General features: G+C 36.6%; 1 long non-coding RNA gene across 2 annotated transcripts in view; it reads right to left on the bottom strand.

The window, feature by feature from the left end:
• LOC118167967 overlaps positions 1-21,579 on the bottom strand; it is a 44,476-nt gene that overhangs the window by 3,516 nt on the left and 19,381 nt on the right. For both annotated transcript variants that reach the window (XR_004751315.1, XR_004751314.1), the window contains exon 2: positions 8,599-8,667. This is a non-coding gene — a long non-coding RNA (uncharacterized LOC118167967). The remainder of the gene's footprint in view (positions 1-8,598; positions 8,668-21,579) is intronic.

Raw genomic sequence — 21,579 nt, 5'->3', positions numbered from 1 at the left:
AGAATGGATTGCTCCAGATGATGAATTATCTCTGAAGAAAGTATTTGATAACCCTATCCTAACCCTATTTGCATGATTCAATTCAATAACAATTTTAAAGATTGGCAGGGAATAAAACCTCAAAAGTGAATTTGTCACTGATATTTGAGGTGGTCAAGAAAAATAATACTGTATAATCTAACTCAGAAATTGAATTACCAAGGATACAGAACAGACTGATGTTTGATAACCACCACAACATATGGTTTGTATCCTATCATTGTGTTCAGGCTAGCTAGAAGCTAGGGAAAAAAAAAAAAAAAAAAAAAAAAAAAAAGCCTTCAGCATAATGAAATGTTAAAACCTATCCAATCTGGCTGACAGATGACCACTGCAAATTTGCACATTGCTGAGAACTTCAGGATGAAAGAAATAGCCAATAAACCACTTTTATATTCTTTGCTTGACCAGAGCTTGTGGCTATGGATGTGTACAGGGAAGTCAAAGACTTCCAAATGTCCAAAAGATTTGCAAATATTTCAAAGACTTTCAAATGTCAGTGAAAGAGGCTGACTTGCAATTGCATGTCAGTCCTGCAACAGACACAGGGCTTGGGAAAGGCATGTCATGCTGAAAAGAGGCCTGAAGTACTGCTTCTGAATTTATTCCCTTTCACATTAAGAATTAGTGCTAATGCTTTGTGGTTTGGAAGGAACGGAAACCTGAGGGTAACTTGTCACAGCAATAGCTTCAGTCCTTCAGGAAAATAAAATAAATAAAAAAATAAATAAATAATAAATAAATAAATAATTCCTGCTCACTATACAGTGATATAGTGAGTTGAGTAATTCCCATTGAAACTGGTAGGCATGTACAATTACTTCTGAGTTTGGTAAAGATATGAAACAATGGAAAATTAACAATGAATTATCTATAGAATTAAAATCCTGAGATAATACAGATCTTGTGCTGAACACACACATCACAAGCTATTACCATTAACACTGAAAATAGGCATTCAGAAGCAAGATGGAGTTCATTGAATTTTGTATTTACAAGAGTTATGTACAAGAAATAAGTAAGAAACACCCACAGAGAGATAAAAAGCAAGTTGTCAAGGGAATATCAAGGAACATGGTCCTTAGAAAATTCTTGTGAGAATGATGGGGCAGGTGAGGGAAAGAGGAAAAAAAGGGACACTTTGCTATTTAAAGCCTTACCTATTTAGGAAAAAGGTATCTATACATAAAAATAATTGGATGCCAAAGAGGACTGGCAAAACACATGGATTCACTATAACTGCAAATACATTTCTCTTTGATGGATCTCTGTCACTAGTAGTATCAGACATACTTACATATGATACTGAGTTGCACTATATAGTCTCTAGGTATAAATAACCAAAACCATCACAAGTGTGGTGTAGACAAGTCCACCTTATCCATTAGGTTATTGAATGTATATTAAATTCTTGAGAAGTTAATACAGAGAGAGAAGCTCAAATATGTTTTTATATCCTCATTATTCACAACAGTGTATGTCCTCTAATTACAGGCACAGATTTAACATGGTGCTAGGTATTTTTTCTGAATCGAGTTATGTTCTTTCCTGAGTCAACTTGATCGCAGCAGCTCTGTGCATTTCAGCTTTCTCTAAATTCAGAGAGGGAAGGGTCTCCTCATTGGTAAACAAGTTCCAAGAAAGTGACTCAGAAAGCTGATCTTACTCTATGACACTGTTATACTGTGGTAGAATTAATTTACCAGCTGAGAGAAGTTAAACTGCCACCCCAGTTAACGTATACAATGTCTGATGCTGTTCCACATTCATGACTTAGCCCTGTGCAGAGAGCAAAATTCTTGTTTCAGGAAGGACCTGAAGATTTCTGAAATTTATCTTGAGACAGAAATGAAAGTCCACCATTACAAAATTATCCACACACATGACTGAATGCATTTTGAGTTGATCAGAATTTTTTCAGAGAAGCTGCTTTTTCTAATGTTACTTTTAATATTGTAAAATTACATCTTATGAAACACCAGTATTTAACAAAATAAAATAAAATGTATTTTAAAGTATTTTAACATTTTTTCTTCTACTGTTCAAATATTTTTGACTCACTTGAACTAAACCCTGAGGTTTCTTTTTTCAAAATAATATCTCATTAAGTGTAATAGGCTTAGCAGATTTGCATAGAAACACTTATTAGCTAGCTCTGTTTCTGTGAATAATCATGCAAATTTATGACAGGATTAAAAGAAGGGGGGCATTAAATGCCTTCAAACTGTAACAATAGTGTTAGAACAGTCTTTCATTTCATCTAATAATATCAAATCTATCACGTTTGTATTTCAAGTCAGACAGTAGGAGCTATTTTAAAGAGCTTCTTTTAGCAACCGTGCTCCTGTGTAGGGGGCGACCCTTTGTTTCGCTGGCATGGCTCGGTTGTCACGTTTGGCAGAGATGCTCGCATTAAGATCCTGGGAATAGCAAGTTTCCAAGCTCTGTTCTTACCAGATGGGGGCAGTCACAGCCCTTAATGCAAAGCCAGCAGCTGTCACCTTGGGAGAAAACCAGATCGGCCGCCCACGCACATAGCCGGAGGGATCCTGCTCGGCCCGAGCTTTGTGCATAGCTGAGGAAAAGAAAAATCAGAAACAAGGAAAAGGAAGAGAATATTTCATGGGCATATATATATATATATATATATATATATTTGTCTTGCATAGCCTGTCCTATTTGAACATCAATTGCTATCATTTTGGAGGAAGCGGGGGCACTGTGATAATATACATATTTATGTGCAAAACAGACATGGTAATGCATTCATCTTTGTCCTGATGCAGTGAAAGACTGTAACATCTGCATATCAATAGCCACAAATTTGACGCAGTTCTTGGTAATGTCATTTCAGAGAAACTCAAGGGGCGGAGAAGGGGGAGTTTGCAACTCCTTTTTCTATAGGACTGGCTTGCTTTCTTCCTATTTGCAATCCAGGGGCCAAATGCAGTAGAACAGATGAGGACAGTGCAGAGTGTACCTGCCTGGGCTATAAAACCTCACTGCACTGAGGGCAGAGAAACTCACGTTTAGCCCTGCTGGAAAAGGGAGTGGAGAAACTTTACATCTTACTGTAGATCCATGGGAATTTAAATGCAGCTATTAGCTATGTTAGCTTCTCTGCAGTCAGCACTGAGCCCTTCTGGATCCATGGGGAATAGGAGGAATGAGATCACATGCAATAGCTCTTTGCTGCAAACTGTGTGTGATGACCCATGAGATCTCCTTCCTTGTAATTGCCAGGGCTTGTCACTCCCAAAGAAAGTGCACCCATAATGACTATTCAGTCCTCACCTTCATTGGGATGAATTAGGCATTTATTTTGAAAGAAACCCCATATTTAAGCATTGTACATCCTGTGCTCATCTAAATGCCAGTGACTGGTAGGTATCAGAGACATAAGAATGCCAGGCAGCTGATGGTAGCTGATAGCTCTTTCTTCTTTTTGGTTCCTTCAGCAAATCTGCAAAAGAAAATAATAATAATTAAAAAAAAAAAAAAAAAAAAGGCGTAATGCAAAACTGGTATCAGGCTGACAAAGGTATTGTGCATTTGCATGATATAGGAAAAAATCTGCTTCCAGGGATGCTAGTAAAAAGCCTACTTTGAATGCACAGTAAAAAAAAAGTTCCACCAGTGCTGCAATGCTCAAAGGATTAAAAATATTTATTAGGTGGGAAACAGGACAACAGAAATGACAGTATTTGTCATCACTCTTATGCTTCCCTTGCAGGAATAATTTTCAAAGTCTACTGGGCTGAAAATTAAGCTTTTACAAAAAGATCAGGCCCATTTACTATCAGATGTTCAAAGGATTTTTCCCCTAAGTCTTATTAATATTTTGTCCAGTCCTCAAATTACAGGAAATTGTCTGATGCAAGCCTAGTGTACGCGTAAGAATGAAATAAATTCCTCCTGCGATGCTGAGGTTAATAATTTATAATGGAAATAATAACTATTTATCATTGCAAGTAACTATGTTTCACCTAATATAGTAAACTTAAAATGTCATTAACACACCTTCTGCAGAATAATGATTATTCATGTTGATGAAATGAACACCAAAGCTGTTGGAAAAGGAAATTCTCAGCAGAGTCAGCAGCATAATCCTTTCACATCTTTGCATTTCAGTCTAAAATAAAGAATTTCATCAATTCCTTTTGAAATCTGAACCAAACAATTGACGTAAGAGCTGCTTTTAATCAGGCAACCTGATTAAAAAAAAAAAAAAAAAAAAAAAAAAAAAGTTAAGAGCAGTTTGCTACAGTCAGTCAGTCAGTTTGCTTGCACAACTTTTTGTTCTCAGTGGGATAACTAGAAAGTCATCTCCTTTTCCTGTGTACGTGTCTTAGTATTTCACAGTACAGCCATGTGTGATTCTTTTTTGTGTGTATGTTTTAAAGTCTCATAATAAACATTTTTTTTTCTAACACTGTATTCATAAAGACGTCTACCAGCCAAAGACATTATACACCTACATTTAGGCTTAGCAGACATTACCCTCAGTATATTTCATTTTGAGCTCCTTTAAATATGATTGGATGATGACATTTTAAATGTTTAAATAGATCAGATACTTTTTCTTAACTCTCCTTTTATTTGACAGGAAACACATAACAGATGTATTACTTGTTTTTCAAAGTACTGCATTGCACAGCAGCTGCACATTACAAATCACGTTGAGCGGTAGCATCTAAAAATACTTGCATTTAAGTAACAATTCTTATAAACAATGCTTTCTTTCTCTCTTGATTTTTATTACTGATTAGGGGAATTCTAGTGAAACTTTTCTATATTTGAGCTCTAAAATCTTGGAATCCATAAAGCTGACAATTGGACTCCCATTTCCACGTGCTCTAAATTTGTATGGAAACTGTTATGGGTTTCATTTTTGCCTTTTACTTTTTCTACATCTCTAAGAGTGGAATCTGCCCATTTATGTTCATTTCAGAGCAGATCATAGCAGCAAAAGGAAAGATAAACATCCTTTTTATCAGAGACTCCTTGCTTTCTCTGTCTGATCTGGAAATAAAATGTCTTTGACTGAAATACCCATCTTCTGCTTACATGTGAGACAATAGCATATGATTTGTGTTATAACAGGTAAATGAGTTTATAATAGCCAAGGATGTTTCCAGGAGAGCAGAGTCTGAGCTCCAGCTACCAGAAATGCTTCATCTCAGGGAGGGGTTTGACCTGCTCTTGCTACTGCTTCAGGTGACACAGAACACCATCTGCAGCCTTGTAATCACCTTTAAAGCAAACAAATGCTACAAAAAGAGGACTCAGTTCAGGTAAGGAGTAAGCAATGCAAACAAATCACTTCTAAGCAATAAGCTCCTGGTATCTTGCAAGACTGCCTAAATGATAAATAAAAAGGAAGGTACTCCAGTTTTTATAATACAGTTTTTAACTGAAAGGCTTTATAGTATTTTTCCCCAGGATCTTGGAAAGTCTGTAATACACACTGTTGAACTTATTTTTGAAATAATTTTTACATATTTAAAACTGTGCCCTTGTAGTAAATGTCTTGAAAGATCATCTTTAGAAGAATGGAGGGCATGAGAATCCTTATCTTCTCCTGTGGAGGCTGTCTCAATTGCTACAATTTCCATTGCAACTGCACATCAGGAGGTACTGTGACTCAGAGGCACTCCTAACTGCCAAGTTCTTACTTTCCTTTTTTCCACCTGAGAGTTAGCAGTAAGTCAGGACAGTTTGGGTGACAGTTTCCTTATGCTGACTTGGAAGGAAAAAAGGGGAATGGATATGAGTTAACTTGCTGCTGTTAGACGTCCAAAATCCATCCATGCTCCACTTTACTTCTCCAGGAAGGAAAAGGAAACACACAAATACTGCTGCAGACACAAGTGTGGAGTAAGAAGACTCAAGAGAACTTTGTTGCTATTGCTATTTGGCCAAGGTCTTCTTTAGTTAAGATCATGTCTTCTGAGGAGTCAATATGAGCAGAACCTCAGTAACTCCAGACAAGGCAGTCCCTTTCCCTCCAGTTGAGAAAACTTTTTTTCCATGTTCTTAATCTGTGCTGCAGGGAGATTCTGCAATTTCACTGCCTGGAGCCAAAGTTGTGCTGCACAGCTGAGAAGCTTTCAGCACCTTGTTGTCCATTCCAGAGAAAAGGGGTGGATTTGCTGATGGTTTCATCACATCGTTGTAAATATTTCACTACCGCTTTTCCTGTCACTTCCTGCCTGATTACCCTCAGGCCTCATTTGGCTAACCCAAGGTACTAGTTTTTGTAGTGCCAGCTGCCGTATAACCTCAGTGCTACACAGGTGGTAATAAAATGCATCACTTTTTGCTCAATATAAACTTATACTCCTGTAGAAACCAAATTAGACCCCCACCTTCTGTCAGCTCCTGCAATATTAATCTTGCCTCTCCTTTTCTGGCTCGATTTTCTTCTGATGTTTTCAGTTGTCAAAAATTCAATTAAATTAAATGATGAGAGAAATCCAAAGTCTAGGTGAAGAGGGGTGGGAGCTATGGTTTCCAGGCAGTACTGGAAGTCATTGGGTAATCTGTACTAGACCATAATTGTGTATATATATACATATATATATTCTTGCTATAACTTCACACTTGAATTGCCTCAGTATTTAATTCAGAAAAAGCTACTACATCCATCATCAGACTAGTTGCTGAGTACATATAGGTGCTGTGCTTCTTACTGTGGGGTTAGGTGTACAGGGGAGTCCTACTGCAAGGAGAAAGTATCAGCTGGCATTTTCTCTCTGTAAGATCTGAGAAACTGATGCACCAGATGTTTATATAATCCCTGCTCTTTCTAACTTTATCTCTGTACTTAAGCATGGCACCTTCAAATTATGGCTTCACCGCCGTAATGCATTTCACAATGACTGACAGAACTACAGCATTGAAGCTAAAAAGCTGTAACTCTCTTTGACCAGACCTGCACACAGAGCAGAGGATTTCTGGAAGTAGAATCTCCTTCATTCTTGGAGCTTAGTTATCCATCCAAAACCAAAGGACCAGAATAAGCACTTTATCAGGGATATAAATGTTTTTCACTCAGTTCACATTCCTTTTGCCATGTATAATGTGTACCGAGGGCATCTCACTCATCACTGGAGAGTGGCATGGGAGAACCGAGAACAGGTAAACATCCTTTCTTTCTGTTTTGCACATAGACGCTGAAAATCAGCTGAGCACAGGAGACTGATTCCCAAAAAAGCTGTTTCAACACAAAACCATGGAGAAAAGTGGCATGCACTTTGCTTGTTCACACCTGGAGATGGAAACCAGGTGGGAGGGTAGAGACAGAGAAACCTCCTCAAGAACAGACTTTTCAGTGACCTTTCAAAAGCCACACACTTTTTTCTAGAAATATGTGCTTATATCCACATTTATTCATTTCAGTACTTCCAGTCCAAATTCCACACAGTGGACAAGCAGAGAAAAGATGTAGAACAGATCGCTCTTTTAAATCTCCAGAGGGCTGCAGTTTGCCTACAAATCAGACTGAAAGAAAGGCCTGTGTGTGTTACTGAGTGCTTGATTTTTTTTTTTTTTATATATATATTTTTTTTCCTAAGAACACATCCACATTGGTAATAGCAAGATATAATCCCCAGCATAGTTTCCTATCAACAGTTTGATTCTGTCAGAAATCTGCTGGCCTGCAAAAAGTCCTCAGGAACAATTTTGACAGAAAACACCATTTCTGACAGCCAGTCTGTCTCCCTCAAGTCTCCCACACCTGTACACCCCTATATAGACACAGAGCAGGGAAGAGAGAAAAAGTAAAACGTTTCCTAGAGTCACGTGTCCATAACTCTTTGCCTCTGGACAAGGAGCTACTTCCCATCCAGACTTTTACATATTACTTCCTTCTAGTTAAGCCTACAGAGCAGTGATGGAGAAAAAATGAAATATTGAAGGGCTAATCCTTTATTTTAAAAATCCACCAGATATGAATGGCTGGCTCTGACAATTTATTGCTGATTCTGAGAAGATTGGTAAAATAAATGTTTCATATCTCTTTGCAAGTGCCAGATTAAAAAAAAAAAAAAAAAAAAAAAAGAGTAAAATATCTGTCAGCTCCAGAGAAATGCAGCTTTTCACTTTCTGAAACAAAATTCAAAGAATATCAGAAATTCAAGGCTTAAAGATCACTGCTGATAGTTTTCCAGGAGAATTTTAACTATTCTTTCTATGTTACACCCACAACTGAACATGAGGATTTTAGACTTGCTTGTTAAGTGGAAAGGTCAGCATAATTACAGGTTTGCAGTCTCAGGTCGAGAGACAGTCTTCCAAAGGCATATAACACCTCAGATTTTCTCTGCTTGCCTAAATTCCTCAGAAGTTTTTATGCCTTGAACTACTGCTTAGCCTGCTTTCCAGGAGAGCTGGCAAAGTGATGCTACCTTTACTCTATGTATTTATGTCACTTTATCAGATATTTTCCCTCATCATGATCAACCTCCTTCCCCCCCCCCCCCCCCGGTGCTGTATCCAAAACCAGTCTTGGAGCCATACTCTTCACATTAGAATCAGGCTAAAAGAAATAATTACCTGGTAACTGGTGTTTGGAGAAATTATTGCTGAGTGCATGTTCCACACTTCCTCAGTGCAAATGAGCATCTGAAGAAAAAGCCATAATTTCAGTGATAATTTCAGTGTCAGTCAATTGCCCTGCTTGCATGGCTCCGAGGTGCTCAGCATGTAACAGACAAACCAGAGGGTCCCCTCACAACATCTACAGACCCTCTCTGAATACAAGTAATATGTTGTTTCACATATGAACTTTTTCATTGTCATTTCTAAGGAATACCTGTTACAGGATTCTTTCTTACCAGAGAGAAGTTATTAACAGTGACACTATGAACATCATTTTGCAAAAATTATGTGTATATCACACCCATGGTTAAGTTCATGTGGCCACTTCCATTTTCTCTGCCTACCTGCCTAAATGCATAAATAAAATGCAATGGTTTCTTAAAATATTTTGTCTTTCTAGCAATTGTTTTTAAGATGGCTTTTTGATTTTTTTGTTGTTGTTGTTAATTAATATTTATGGAAACATAGCTTCCAAATTTTTATGTATGCATATAAGATGCTTGATTTGGTAGCAATGAAATACTATTACCATTATAATTATCTGATAGAGATGGCAAAATATTAGTGATAAGGAAAAGACAACACTATTTGAAAATATTTATGATCTATACTTGGAAAAAAGGTGTTGATATACGTATCCAAAGGGAACATATTGTAGTACATGAAGAGTAGTGTACATCTATAAAGAAATGTTAAACATGATACATTAGTGTTCGACCTTTTTTTTTTTTTTTTTTTTTTTTTTTTTTAGCAAAAAATTCTGGAGAATTTCACCCCAAAATCCTATAAATTCTCTATGGTGAGCCCTGGATATTAACTATCACCTTAGAAAAACATTGAGGAATAAGTAGGAAATACAAAAGACAGAAAGAATAATCCTAATACTTGTGAGTACTTCACAAGGATAAGCAAGATGACCTATGCAGCTATAGGCTGCTGAGTCTAATGTCAGTCATGGCCAAAATAATGGAACATTCATTTAGCTGAAGAAGGACAGGAATGTAATTAGTGCCAGTCAACATCTTGTGATAGAAAATAGTATTTGTAGAACAAGTCTGATTTAATTTCTAGGAGATAAGTTTGATGTACATAAGCAACTGCAAAATACACCTGTCTTTCATTAAGCTGCTTTTCCACATTATTGCATTCTCAAAAAACAAAACAAAACAAAACAAAACAAACGCCTCCCCACATTATCTCTAAAGTACACAGTAAGTGAACAAAGACCGGACAAGTAGCAGACCTCAAAAAGTAGCTCTCCATGAAGAATCAAATAGAAATACTTTTAATGAGGTCCATCCCTGTACAGGTTCCTCTATTAGTTTCTGAGCTTAGCAAATCTACATAAAAGAAATGTTTTCAAAATACAAATACTGACAAGTAGAGAGCATTCAGGGTGACCTCTACTGCACTTAAGTTCTACCCATTAAACAAAAGAATGTTTCTACCAAATGAATAGTTCTCTGCCAAAAAGAAAACCAGACCTTGCCTGCAAAATAACATCCACTGCTGAATGTTGTGGCTGGGGCATACAGTATGTGGACTACATGGCTTAATACTTCATCTGGAGCCACCAAAAAACAAACAAACAAACAAAAAAAAACAGCAGTTTTGCAAAGATGGAATAATAAAAGTCATTTCTCATTTCAATTTGTAGACTGCATTTGAGCAGATGATAACACTCATGAGAAGACTGCAAAAGTTCTTCAGGACTAGAGGTTAAAATGACTGTACAAATCTGCAGTTAAAAAGAATTGGGAGTTTTAAGGTGTTTGAAGTCAATATCAGGAAAAGGAATGTGATTTCTCCCTCGGCACATAGTTGGCAAAAAAAATGAACATGAAGGGCAGATATTAGCAAGTACCTAAGAGCAGCTGAACACGGAGCTGATAACACATGTAAACATTCAAGAGATGTATGAATTTCTTAAGCTTGAATTCAATTATATACTACCATTTTGACATTAAGACATTAGCACAAAATATCACTGCTATTATTTGCACTGATGTCTTTATTACAGAAATATTTCTACCTTTCTACCTCCATTATTCAGGCCTTATCTCTCTTAGTCCTAGATGGAAGTACAGTGCATATCTAGTCCTATACTTGCTGTTTAACCCTGTTACTAAGCATATGTTAATAAATAAATAAATAAATACATTATGTTAATTAGCATAATTACACCAAACCTCCGTCTAACTTCTCAACAGTCTTTTCTGCTTGGCTTCACAAGATTTTTCACCTCTTTAGAAAATAACTTTTACACTTATTCTTTCGTTAAAGATGGAGACGAGTTCCCAGGCACCACTGTGCTCTTTAATGTAAAAGTCACATACTGGAAACGTCAATATCAGCCTTTTCAAGATCACTCAAATCCTCTGTTGTCAAACATGTGGGATGCTCACAGTCAGCTCCTCTGTCCTTATCACCCACCCATTCTAGTCCAGTGACTTTTCTGGGACAATAAAATCTGCCAACATACTGCAGACATGGTAAAAGTATTCAAATGCCAAATGCTATTAAATGTGCCCATTGTCTGTTGAAACACAAGTTATTACTTTCTCTCCATCACAAGAAATCTCTTAGATCCTCGTGCAAATAAAGACAACTTGAGGTTATATTGATTTACATTCCTGGAATTCAAACAAGCCTTAGGAATATGTTTAGAGGTGGTATGACTTATTTAGAAGCAAGCAGAAGATATTTGAAGTGAGTATGTGCTTTGTAGATCACATTGATATCAAATTCATTTCAAAATATTAAGGCAAGGGCTTACAAAGGGAACTGGCTGTCCTACTCACTGAGACTTCTGATGACAGCTGGACATAGACTACCCTTTAGGTCTCAGAAAAAGTCCTAACAAAGAGGCAATCAAAGTCTTCTAATGCAAATTTATGGTTTATTGCCTTCTTACCTTACAACTGACATGAAAGAGTTTTAGAAAGAGAATAGTGACAACCTTTCATGCAGCTAAAATTTGATCTTAGCTATATCACAGTGTTGGATAGGTTTTTAACAAGAAGAGATGTGAAATTAAACAAGTGATTAATGTGATCAGTGCCCACTGGTTTCACAGGCAGTCTGACTGGCAAGAGATATTTTGTTAGCAATTCACTCAAGAAGTAAGATTAGTTTTAGCTCAGGGTTCTGTATATCTCCTTTTATGATAAGATTTATGAATTAATTAGGGTCAATGAAAATGCAGAGAATTAGATATTTCTAGTGTAAGCATTTAATAAAAGTCTACAAATATTGCCAGCTGATTCTGCAGCCGTCATCCGAATTTCCTCCTTAACCATGTACCAAAATCTGAAGAGAAGTTTCCAGAGTTCAAACAATAAGAGCACACAAACAACTAACATGAATAAAAAAAAAAAAAAAAAAAAAAGTCTCTACAGAAAACTACAAAGCTATTGTGAGAAGCTGTCTTGAACCCATAGATTAATGCTAAACATCCAACATTTAGAGCATCTAAATAGTATGTTCCTGTCATTGTCATAGCAACAAAAACAAAACAAATTTTGGCTGAATGGGAAGGACCTAACAAATGAAGAAATTCTACTTTCACCTAAATATCAAAATCAAAGAAGCTATTTACAACTACCACATCTGGCCACATTTGATAAATATGTACTAACAGCTCAGTTCTGATACCCATACAGACTATGTTTTTTGTTTTGTTTTGGTTTTGTTTTTTTTGTTTAATTTCTCATCTCTTCAACCAAATCTATTCTGGGTGAAGAGAACTTTGTGAAGAACCACAGAAGAAAATGAGAAAAGAGATGTTTTATTTTCTTTACAGTTCCTTTTCTTTAGGCAGTGTTAATGGAGTCTGAAGGAGAATGGGACCTTTTCAGAGGGAGTCAAAATCTCCACAAGGAAACATTTGAAGGCTAAAAGTGGTTAATGAATACCCTTAACAAGAGATGTCAGGAGATAACTTTAGGAGAAAACTATTTACTATCTTCTTTTAAAAATCTATTTACTCCATTTTACTACCTGTACTGTGTCAACTAAGGAGAGCAGCAATACTGCTATAAAACAAGCCCCAGATTTCTACTATTTTGCAATCATCATCTGCGTTGGTGTTTATTCTCTATGCTGAACTCCTATGGACTAATTAAGTTTAATTTAGGTTGACATAATTATAACAATAATAATAATAAAAATAGCACAAAGAGAAACAACAACAACAACAAAATCTGTACAAAATGGCATCTTTGTATTCTGTGTTAGACAAAAGGTAGTTGGGAACCTAAACACACAGGTACTTCCTAGTATAATTTTCAAAATTATGTGAATTCAGTGTGAAGCAGGACTGAAAATTTGACTGGAATCAGAAACCAGTAAAATCCTGTAAAAAGCATGAACTCTCTTCATTGAAACTATCTCACTGCATCAGTTCAAAATCAAGCTTTATATGTTTCATTTTAACCAGTGCTGAATATTTAATTTTAGTTTAACATTTGTAAAGAACTATATAAGAATAGAAATACCTTCTCATCCTACATTTCCTGTCACATCATGTGATTTTTTTTCTAAGCAATCTTTGCTTCTTTGGGTTTCATAAGGCAACACAGCTGTGCACAAATCTACAAATAAAAATAAAAATATTAGAAACAACAACAAATTCAAGCTGCCTTCTCTCCTCTTCATTACATTTCATAATTAATCTCCCAAATGCTGTATCTAATACTAATAAGAATTATAATTGCTCATTTGTTTTCCTGATTGTAAAAATGTTATACTCTAATTATAGCTGTACATTTTAATGAAATTGTCATTTTCTGATTTTGCCCAATAATAAAAGATAAGGTAACAACGCTTTGCCAACACCCAATGGCATCTTTGCTCAATTAAGCATAATTGCAATAAATTTTGATAAAATATGTAACAAGAAGTTACATATATAATATGTTGTTTTTTAGTTGAAAACACAAAAATACCTGCCTGTTTTTGCTTCATAATGTATTTCCACTCATTAAGCCTTAGATCTGATAGAATCATTGAACTATATGAAACTGTTCATCTAATAAAAATTTTGTAACTATAAATCCTAGTCATAACATCTATGGGAAATACAGAAGGCAATTAATATTAGAATTATACCAGTCTCATGAAAAACCCTAGTGGGCAAAAGGCAGCAGAAGAAAACTTTAATTTTATGTTGGCACACACTACATATTTTTCTTATTAGAATTAGAATTTAAATTCATTCTCCTTTTTATAGTAAGCAAGACTGCTTAAACATTGTACCTAGAAAAAAAAAAAAAAAAAAAAAAAAAAAAAAAAAAGTTAGAAATACTCCTGCCAAAAGGACTTTTCACAATGAAAATTCAAATCTGAAGTGAGCTGCTGGCCTTCTCGCAGAGCATCATGACACTAGAAAGAAAAAACACTTTTTAGTAAAGGTGCAGATGATCTTGAACCCATTTTTTTTTTTCTCTCATAAAAAAGGATATTTTTGAAATTCACTTCTGTTTCACATACCACTGCTATCTTCTGTAGCTTGGAATTTAACAGAAGGAATAACATCTGGCTCAGAAGAGCCATTTCTTTGTCCCCTGAATTTTATTCAGATTTGGCAGACATATAAAGTAAAAAATTGTTACTTTCCAAAGAGGAAAAGGCATACGGAAATCATGAAAACTGTTTGCAGATAAATTCCTTCCCAGAATTTTTTACTTGAAAGTACAAAACATTTGAAGTTCTGTAGCCAATTTCATAGCTGAGTATGCAACTCATATAATGTATACATTTTCATTCACATTTTAAAGTGAATTATCTCTAGCACCATTCAGATTTCTTCTGAATTGACTTTTCTAAATATTTTCAGTGATGGGAATATTTAACGAAACAGTGAATGCTGCAGAATATTTAATTGATAGAAAGCACATTTGAAATATTACATTGGAAAGTAATTTTGAAAATAATTCCTCTCTTCAGGGACATTTTTTCTCATTGCTTTCAAAGTGATGTGTTTCTGAGCAGGAAGCCAGTAACCATTGTCTAGCTACAAAGCTAGGTAGCAGAGACAAAATATCTTGAACAAGGTCATAAATTTGCATCTGAATTGGGAATAGCATTTTGATCAGTTACCTTTGGTCAGGTATTCTCTCACATCTCCGTTCACAACTTCATAACAGCTTGCTATTTCATAGAACAGAAAATAAGAACAGCATCTATATAAGTTTATATGGTGAATACTGGATTTTCAGAAGGTACTACAGTCATTGGATAAATTCTTTCTGAAATTGACCAAAAAATTCTGCTTTCTAGATTGATTCTTGTTACAGTTAAGCTCAATGAAGTATATGAAAAATCAGCCCACCTGAGAATTCTGACTTAGGCTTTAATAAGTGAATTAACAAAATGATATTTAGTAGAGAATTAATAAATTCTACAAGTGTCCTTTGTATTCACAGACTGTCCTGGAATGCAATGAATATTCCCTTTTATTTGTCTTTTCAACTAGGAGGACCTGCTGTACAGAATGGCCAGATCCTGAACAGCCCAATCGGATGGCTAGAAGAGAAACTGCATACCCATATGTCTAAGTGATGTTTCCATGGATACAACTGACTTAATTCGGTGTTTGCAAATTTGCCTTCAGTATGTGGCAAAACACATTGCACATTCCCAATGATCTGAGTGTCAGGATACAGACAGTGCCTGCCCATGCAGTGAATGCAAAGCCAAGAGTGTAGAACCAGGAAGAAATGCATACAACTTGTGATGTGATGTACTGCTGCCATGTGTGTCTTGGTAATCTTAATCAGAGTGGGTCACTTTGTTGGTGTAAGAGACATTAGGCAAGAATAGTCAACTGCACAAATAAAGACAAGGAAACAATTGGTTGTGAAGGAGTTCTGGAAAAAAAAAGTATCAAAGGGGTGCTGTAAGCCACCAACTGAACTTGAACCAACAATATTATGCTGTTTCAATAAAAACCAAATGTTGCATTAGGCTCTATTGACAGGAATAACTCACCAGACCTGTGATGCAATCCTCCCATCCAAGACCTGGTTGGTCTACTTCTATTCAGACACCCACACAGAGTTTTCTAGAGCCATTTCAGGTGTACAGGGTGGGAAGGGAAAGAAGTAATGGGCCTGTATTGCTGCAAGGAATATTTGAGTTTGCCAAGATAAATTTTTAGCAGTTTATATAGTGAAGACATGGACTATGCTGTCAGGGGAAGCTGTGAAATCTCCACCACCATGAGTCATTAACAGCAAGAAGGACATGCCCATCAGGAATGACAGAAGCATAGATCATCCTGACCTGGGGCTAGGACAAAGCCAAAATGACCTCTTGAGGTACCTCAGATCTCAATTCTGCATTTCATAAAAATAAGTTGCAATAAAATATTAAAAATGCACTAAACACTAAAGCCATCCTGGAATTTCTGGTAAAAAAATATCTCATCACACCAATTCCCAGAGGAATCTGAAATTTAGAATCTAATGAAAGAGGTATTCCAAAAATGGCCGTTTTTAAAGTACATTTTTATTCATACTAGAATTGCTTCAGTCTTTTTGACACATAGTTGTCAATTTTGGCAAAGCCCTCAGAAATCCAGGAACTTGTTCAGGAAATTAGTTTTTGACATAAAGGATATGCAGATATATATATTAAATTATATCATCATCACCCCGACTTATCTTCAGGTAGGGTGGGGAGGCTGCTGCTCAGAGCCTGGCTAGGCATCAGTCAGCAGGTGGTGAGCAATTGCATTGTGCATGACTTGCTTTGTATATTCTTTTTATAATTAACCCCTTTCTGTCATATTAAACTGTCTTTATCTCAATCCACGAGTTTTACCTTTTTTCTTATTCTCTCCCCCTTTCTTTCCTCCTCTTATTCTTTTGGGTGGAAGCGAGCGTATGGTTCTTTAGCAGCCTGATGGGTTAAATCACAAGAGAAGCAAAGCCCAGGGAAGCCCTGACGATGACAGCTTTCATGTCCATCCAGTCAGAGATTAAAAAATCTTCACCCAATATTGAACATTTCCATTCATCACTCAGCTTTTCTGGAGGCAAAGAAGGGATGCAGTGAGTTAAGTCACAAGCTCAAATGAGGAGCACCAGTGGTAAGCAGAACTTATTATCTTTTGTTATAATGAGAAGGAGTACCTCAAACAGAGCATCAATTATCTGAAATTTTATCTATACTGTAGGAGGCAAGCATGGACTTCACTTAAATTAAGCTTTATTACAAAACAAAGACATGTCACTGGCACATTACCTGATGAAACAGGGCAGCAATGTGGGGCAGGAGCCAGGGAAAAACCAAGGAGTCTGCACAACACTTCAGATTCTCTCCATCTTCCCTACTCTGTGCATCAAACGGGGGGAGATAAAGGAAAATTTGCAGTAGGCAGCTTGTGGGCACCTAGTCCTATGGCACAGGAGCAGAAGTTGGGAGCTAGTGGTAGGTTTTGTATCCCTGTAAATCTGCTTCTGAGTGTGTTTCTTCTGACCTGCTCACTGTAAATCTAGTAAACTTCCTTGTAAGATTCTGTTAGCTCTTCTCTCCCCACCCTTCACCCCCCTGCAAAACAACAACAAAAGTTTTACATCAGAGTAGATGGTATATTAATAACAGCAGTAAGTTTCTGACTGATATAAAGAGATGATTTGCTGAGACAAGGATATATTGGTTGATATGGTAGGTAGTATTTACCAGGTCACTTGAATAAAAGCAGTGGCTTCTCCTTATGCTGGCAGGAGCTATTGTATGTGCTAAAATGAACGATGAATTTCCTTCTGAAGACTTGCAGATAATTTCCTTACAGTAATTGTCATACTGCACTGACAATCTGAATGCCATTATCACAGTAATAACTGAAATTAAAAAGTGAAATAGTGTCATTTGAAGATGAATACAAAGAATGTAGAAGGACTTACATGCTGACTCACTTGAGCTATTCTTTTCTCTCCCTGTTGTTCTATGTATTTTTAATCTTCTAGTGGAATTTATTTCAGTAAGAGCAGTATTTCTTCATTTAAACATTTCCTAATGGATTTAATATCTCTGGACAAAAGTCACTTTCAATACAACATTCAAGCAATTAATGGACTGCTTTATAGCACATCTGGCTTGTACACTCCCTAAAACAAACCTGAATAATTTAAATGAAATATATATATATATATCATTAACATAGGATGTTCATACATCTGCTCCTGAACTGAACCAACAGTTGGAATTGTAGTCAGCTGGGAAATGGGCTTTAAAATGAGACTTCTTCACATCAAAATGCTACCTTGGACTCAGAAATTGTCAGAAATTGTGATATTCCTATACTCAGGGAGAGTGCTCAGGCCATTAGGCATGGGTACCTGAATTAGCAGACAATATTGTCCCTCATCTGGGGCCTTTCAGAAACAGTTCAGGTCACCTAAATATTTAAATGTTTGAATATTTAAACATGCTTAATGGGAGTTGAGAACTTTTTTTTTTAAAATTCTACTTTAGTGCTGACTAAGCTAATTCAGGCACTTTTATCTGCCACTTGCGACTTGGACAAGCCCACTGAGTGTCAGTGTCTGGCTGCTGTGCACAGGGACAATCTCATTGGTCTCCTGCAGCTCCAGGCATGGACATGTGCTTCTGACTCTGATAAAATGTCTAATTGCATGACAAGTTGATTTATGGGGCTAAACCAGGAGAGAATCAACCCAAAAGAAAAAGAAAGGAAAAGAAAAAAAAAAAAAAAAAAAGTGTTTACCTTTCTTTTAGTTTAGCTTTCTGAGCCTGCTTTTTGTGGGATCAGTGCCAACAGAAAGGACAGTATTGAAAATCATATCAGAAAGAAATGGGTGCAGGCTAGACCATGCTTCTCAGTAGCAGGTACTATAAGGCCTCATATGAAAGAAGGTAGATGAAATGACACAGTTACTTCTCAGTGTAAAAAAATGCAAGCATACAGGATTTCCTGTCACAAGTGCTGTCACCACAGAAGGATGATTATGAAAACTCTGGCCAAGTTTCTCCCAGTGAAAGGGAAATCTACCAGTAAAAGGTATTTATTAATATGGATGGGAAGCAGGAGAGAGGGAAGTGGAGAAGTAAATTTAGCAAGGTTGCTGTCTGTACCTCTGGTCTGCCTTATGTGTCAGAAGTGATGGGTACAAGATGGCTACAAGTGCACTCAAGATCAGAAATGACAAGGGGAAATAAAAAATTAATTTTCAAATGCATTTCACAGTTCATGCTCAGTTAGGTGCAACTTCTTTTTAAAATTCCCTTCTCTATTCACGATTCATTTTACTTGATGTAAAATGTGTTGTTTTATACTTATAGGAGTTGACTCATAAATAATAAAATTAGTGAGTTTCAGCTTTCAGGAAAGGTCTATGCTTACTGGAATCTGTTGAATTTAAGCAAGACATACTTTGCACTTTGCGTACTCTGCAGGGTAACTACGATGTAGGCATGACTCCGTTGTAATACTTGTTTGCTTCTCCCTACACTGAGATTGAATTGGACTCACCTTATTTAAATTCATGTTAGAGTCTCAGTATAATAGTGAAATATCAGGAGAGTCCTAGCTTAGGATTCCTATGGCTTAAGTAAACACAACATGTAACCTGGTGCCATGAGCTGTGTGCCTTTCATGCTACAGTTATGACATACGTAAGAAGAGCAGACAGCCTCACCCTCCATGCACTGCTCCTTGAAGTTTATCTGTTGTTGTTGTTGTTGTTGTTGTTGTTTTCCTGTACAACAAGGCTGAAACATATGAACACAGAAATGGCAATTGCCAGAATTGATCTGAGACACAAAGCTAATATTACATGTGATTGATAGAATTCTCAGTTTTTAAACTTGGGCTAGACTTCTTCCTAGTGTAAATCAGCACAATTCTACTGAAATCAAAGGATGCACTTGAAAACCTATTTTGCAGATGCTATCACAAGCCCATTGTCAGACCACTGAAAGACTAAAATTATTAAGGTGATCTTCCCTACTGTTATTTAGCTTTTATAACCATCACTCCAAATGTTGGCTCCCTTTTAATGCTCACTATTCTCCTCACTGTAGTTGCTTTAGAGCAATGCCAATATCCTCCAGCTAGTGATCTCTTATCCTTGACTGTAGATTTTTAGCTCAAAAAAATAAAAATAAAAATAAATTTTTGCGAATGACCACACATTTTGTGAGTTCTCTGAAAACTTGTTTTTGTGTGGCCGTCTTTGGGTCTGATCAGGAGGTGCACAAACTGCAAGTATTACAAGAAACAGAAGCAGGAGGGGTTTGTTTTCTTTCTGAATTTTTTACACCAGTGAATCGCTGTCTTTTCTGAGAAAGATTAGAAATGGTAAGAGGCCAGGACCCTTGATCATCCCTAGACTTTTTGAAAGTCAGTTTTGGCAAATGTTGAGGTGCTGTTTGTGAAAGTGTAGTATACCTCACTTTCTGTACCCAATGTCTTTCTAGCTACTGATTGCTAATAGTTAAAAACGTACATGCCTAATATGTGTATACTTTTATGGCAAAACATAAGGGAAAGGTTGCCACCATTGCACTTGAAAGTGGAGGACAGAGTTCTGCTCTTTCTATCAGGCATTTGAGACCGTTCATTTTACTGTAGAGTGAAAGGACTCCCAAATCATTATGACAAATTAATGCCAACATAAGATGCCAATGCAGAAGGCTGTCTCTCCTTGCATAGAGAAGAACACAGAAAATCTAACCAATTTGCTAATAATAAGATTGTATGCTACTGTTGCAACAATCCCAAAGAGAAGGCAGCTTCAAATAAAGGCTAAGAACTTTATGTATGTGAGCGTGGGTGCTCTGGTTTTGAGGCTTTGGAACTAAAGGTCAGAATAGTTTCAAAGAAATGTTGAAGATCTGGTCACAAAAAGTAAGTTATATTAGAGCCATCAATCTCAAGCTGGTCATCAGGACTAGAGGCCTTTGATGATGTTAGTGACTTCAGGAAACTTTTGAAAAGAAAATAAATTGTTGTTTATTTTCAGGTTTTTTGTTGTTGTTGTGTGTTTTGTGTTTTTTGTTTTTGTTTTTTCAAATTTTACTGTAGGCATCCAAAGATATTAGATATTATTTCTAAAGTTGTTATTTTCTTGAATTAGAGACAAGACAGAAGAAACTTTTTTTTTTTTTTTTTTTTTTTTTTTTTAAGAAGGGTTGCTTCAGGAGCAGAATCACACTCCAAACAACATATAAGGACAGAGTTAAAAGTACACGGTCTCTGTTCTTTGACCTGCTCCTGCACTTTGTGTACATGATCAGATGTGTTCATTTGTCAGTGACTGTTAACAGTGCTGTTGAACTGGCACAGAGGAGTAACTTGCCCTAGAAAACATGTCAGTTCAAAGTAGAGCTCATCAGTTAGCCTCAGTGAGTAGTTAGAAACATCTCCCCATATGTCAGCAGACGTTATAGGTCCCTGGCCTGTGAGTGAATAGGGCAGAATCAGCTGGTCCCCAAAGTGGCTTGGCAAAGCCTCCTGCTCTTGGCATTGCTCCCAGCTCTGCTCTCAGGGCTTCTGTAGCAGCTATGCTACAGGGTGACCTTTGGAAGCAACCAAAAAGCACAAGCTCTTGGGTCCCATAAGACTCCTCCCCACTTTTTGCCCTAAGGATAGGGGTGAGTGGAAATGCATAATGTTGCAGAAAATTGTAATGAAAGGGATAGTTGAAAGTCATTACCTGTCAGATCTGCTACCTGAACAAATTAATTGAACCTAAATACCTAAATATCCTCTTAGTTTTAATAGCACACCTGAACGAGATACTGTAACAAAGTGTTGTGGTGTAACCCAGCAGGCTGCTAAGCACCACACAGCCCTTTGCTCATTCCCCCCCACAGTGGGATGTGAGAGAAAATCAGAAAAAAAAAAAAAAAAAAAAAGAACAGTTTATGGGTTGAGATAAAGACAGTTTAACAGGACAGAGAAGGAAG

The sequence above is a fragment of the Oxyura jamaicensis genome, chromosome 5 (assembly GCF_011077185.1).
Source record: "Oxyura jamaicensis isolate SHBP4307 breed ruddy duck chromosome 5, BPBGC_Ojam_1.0, whole genome shotgun sequence".
NCBI lineage: Eukaryota > Metazoa > Chordata > Aves > Anseriformes > Anatidae > Oxyura > Oxyura jamaicensis.
This window is presented reverse-complemented; position numbering and strand designations above follow the sequence as displayed.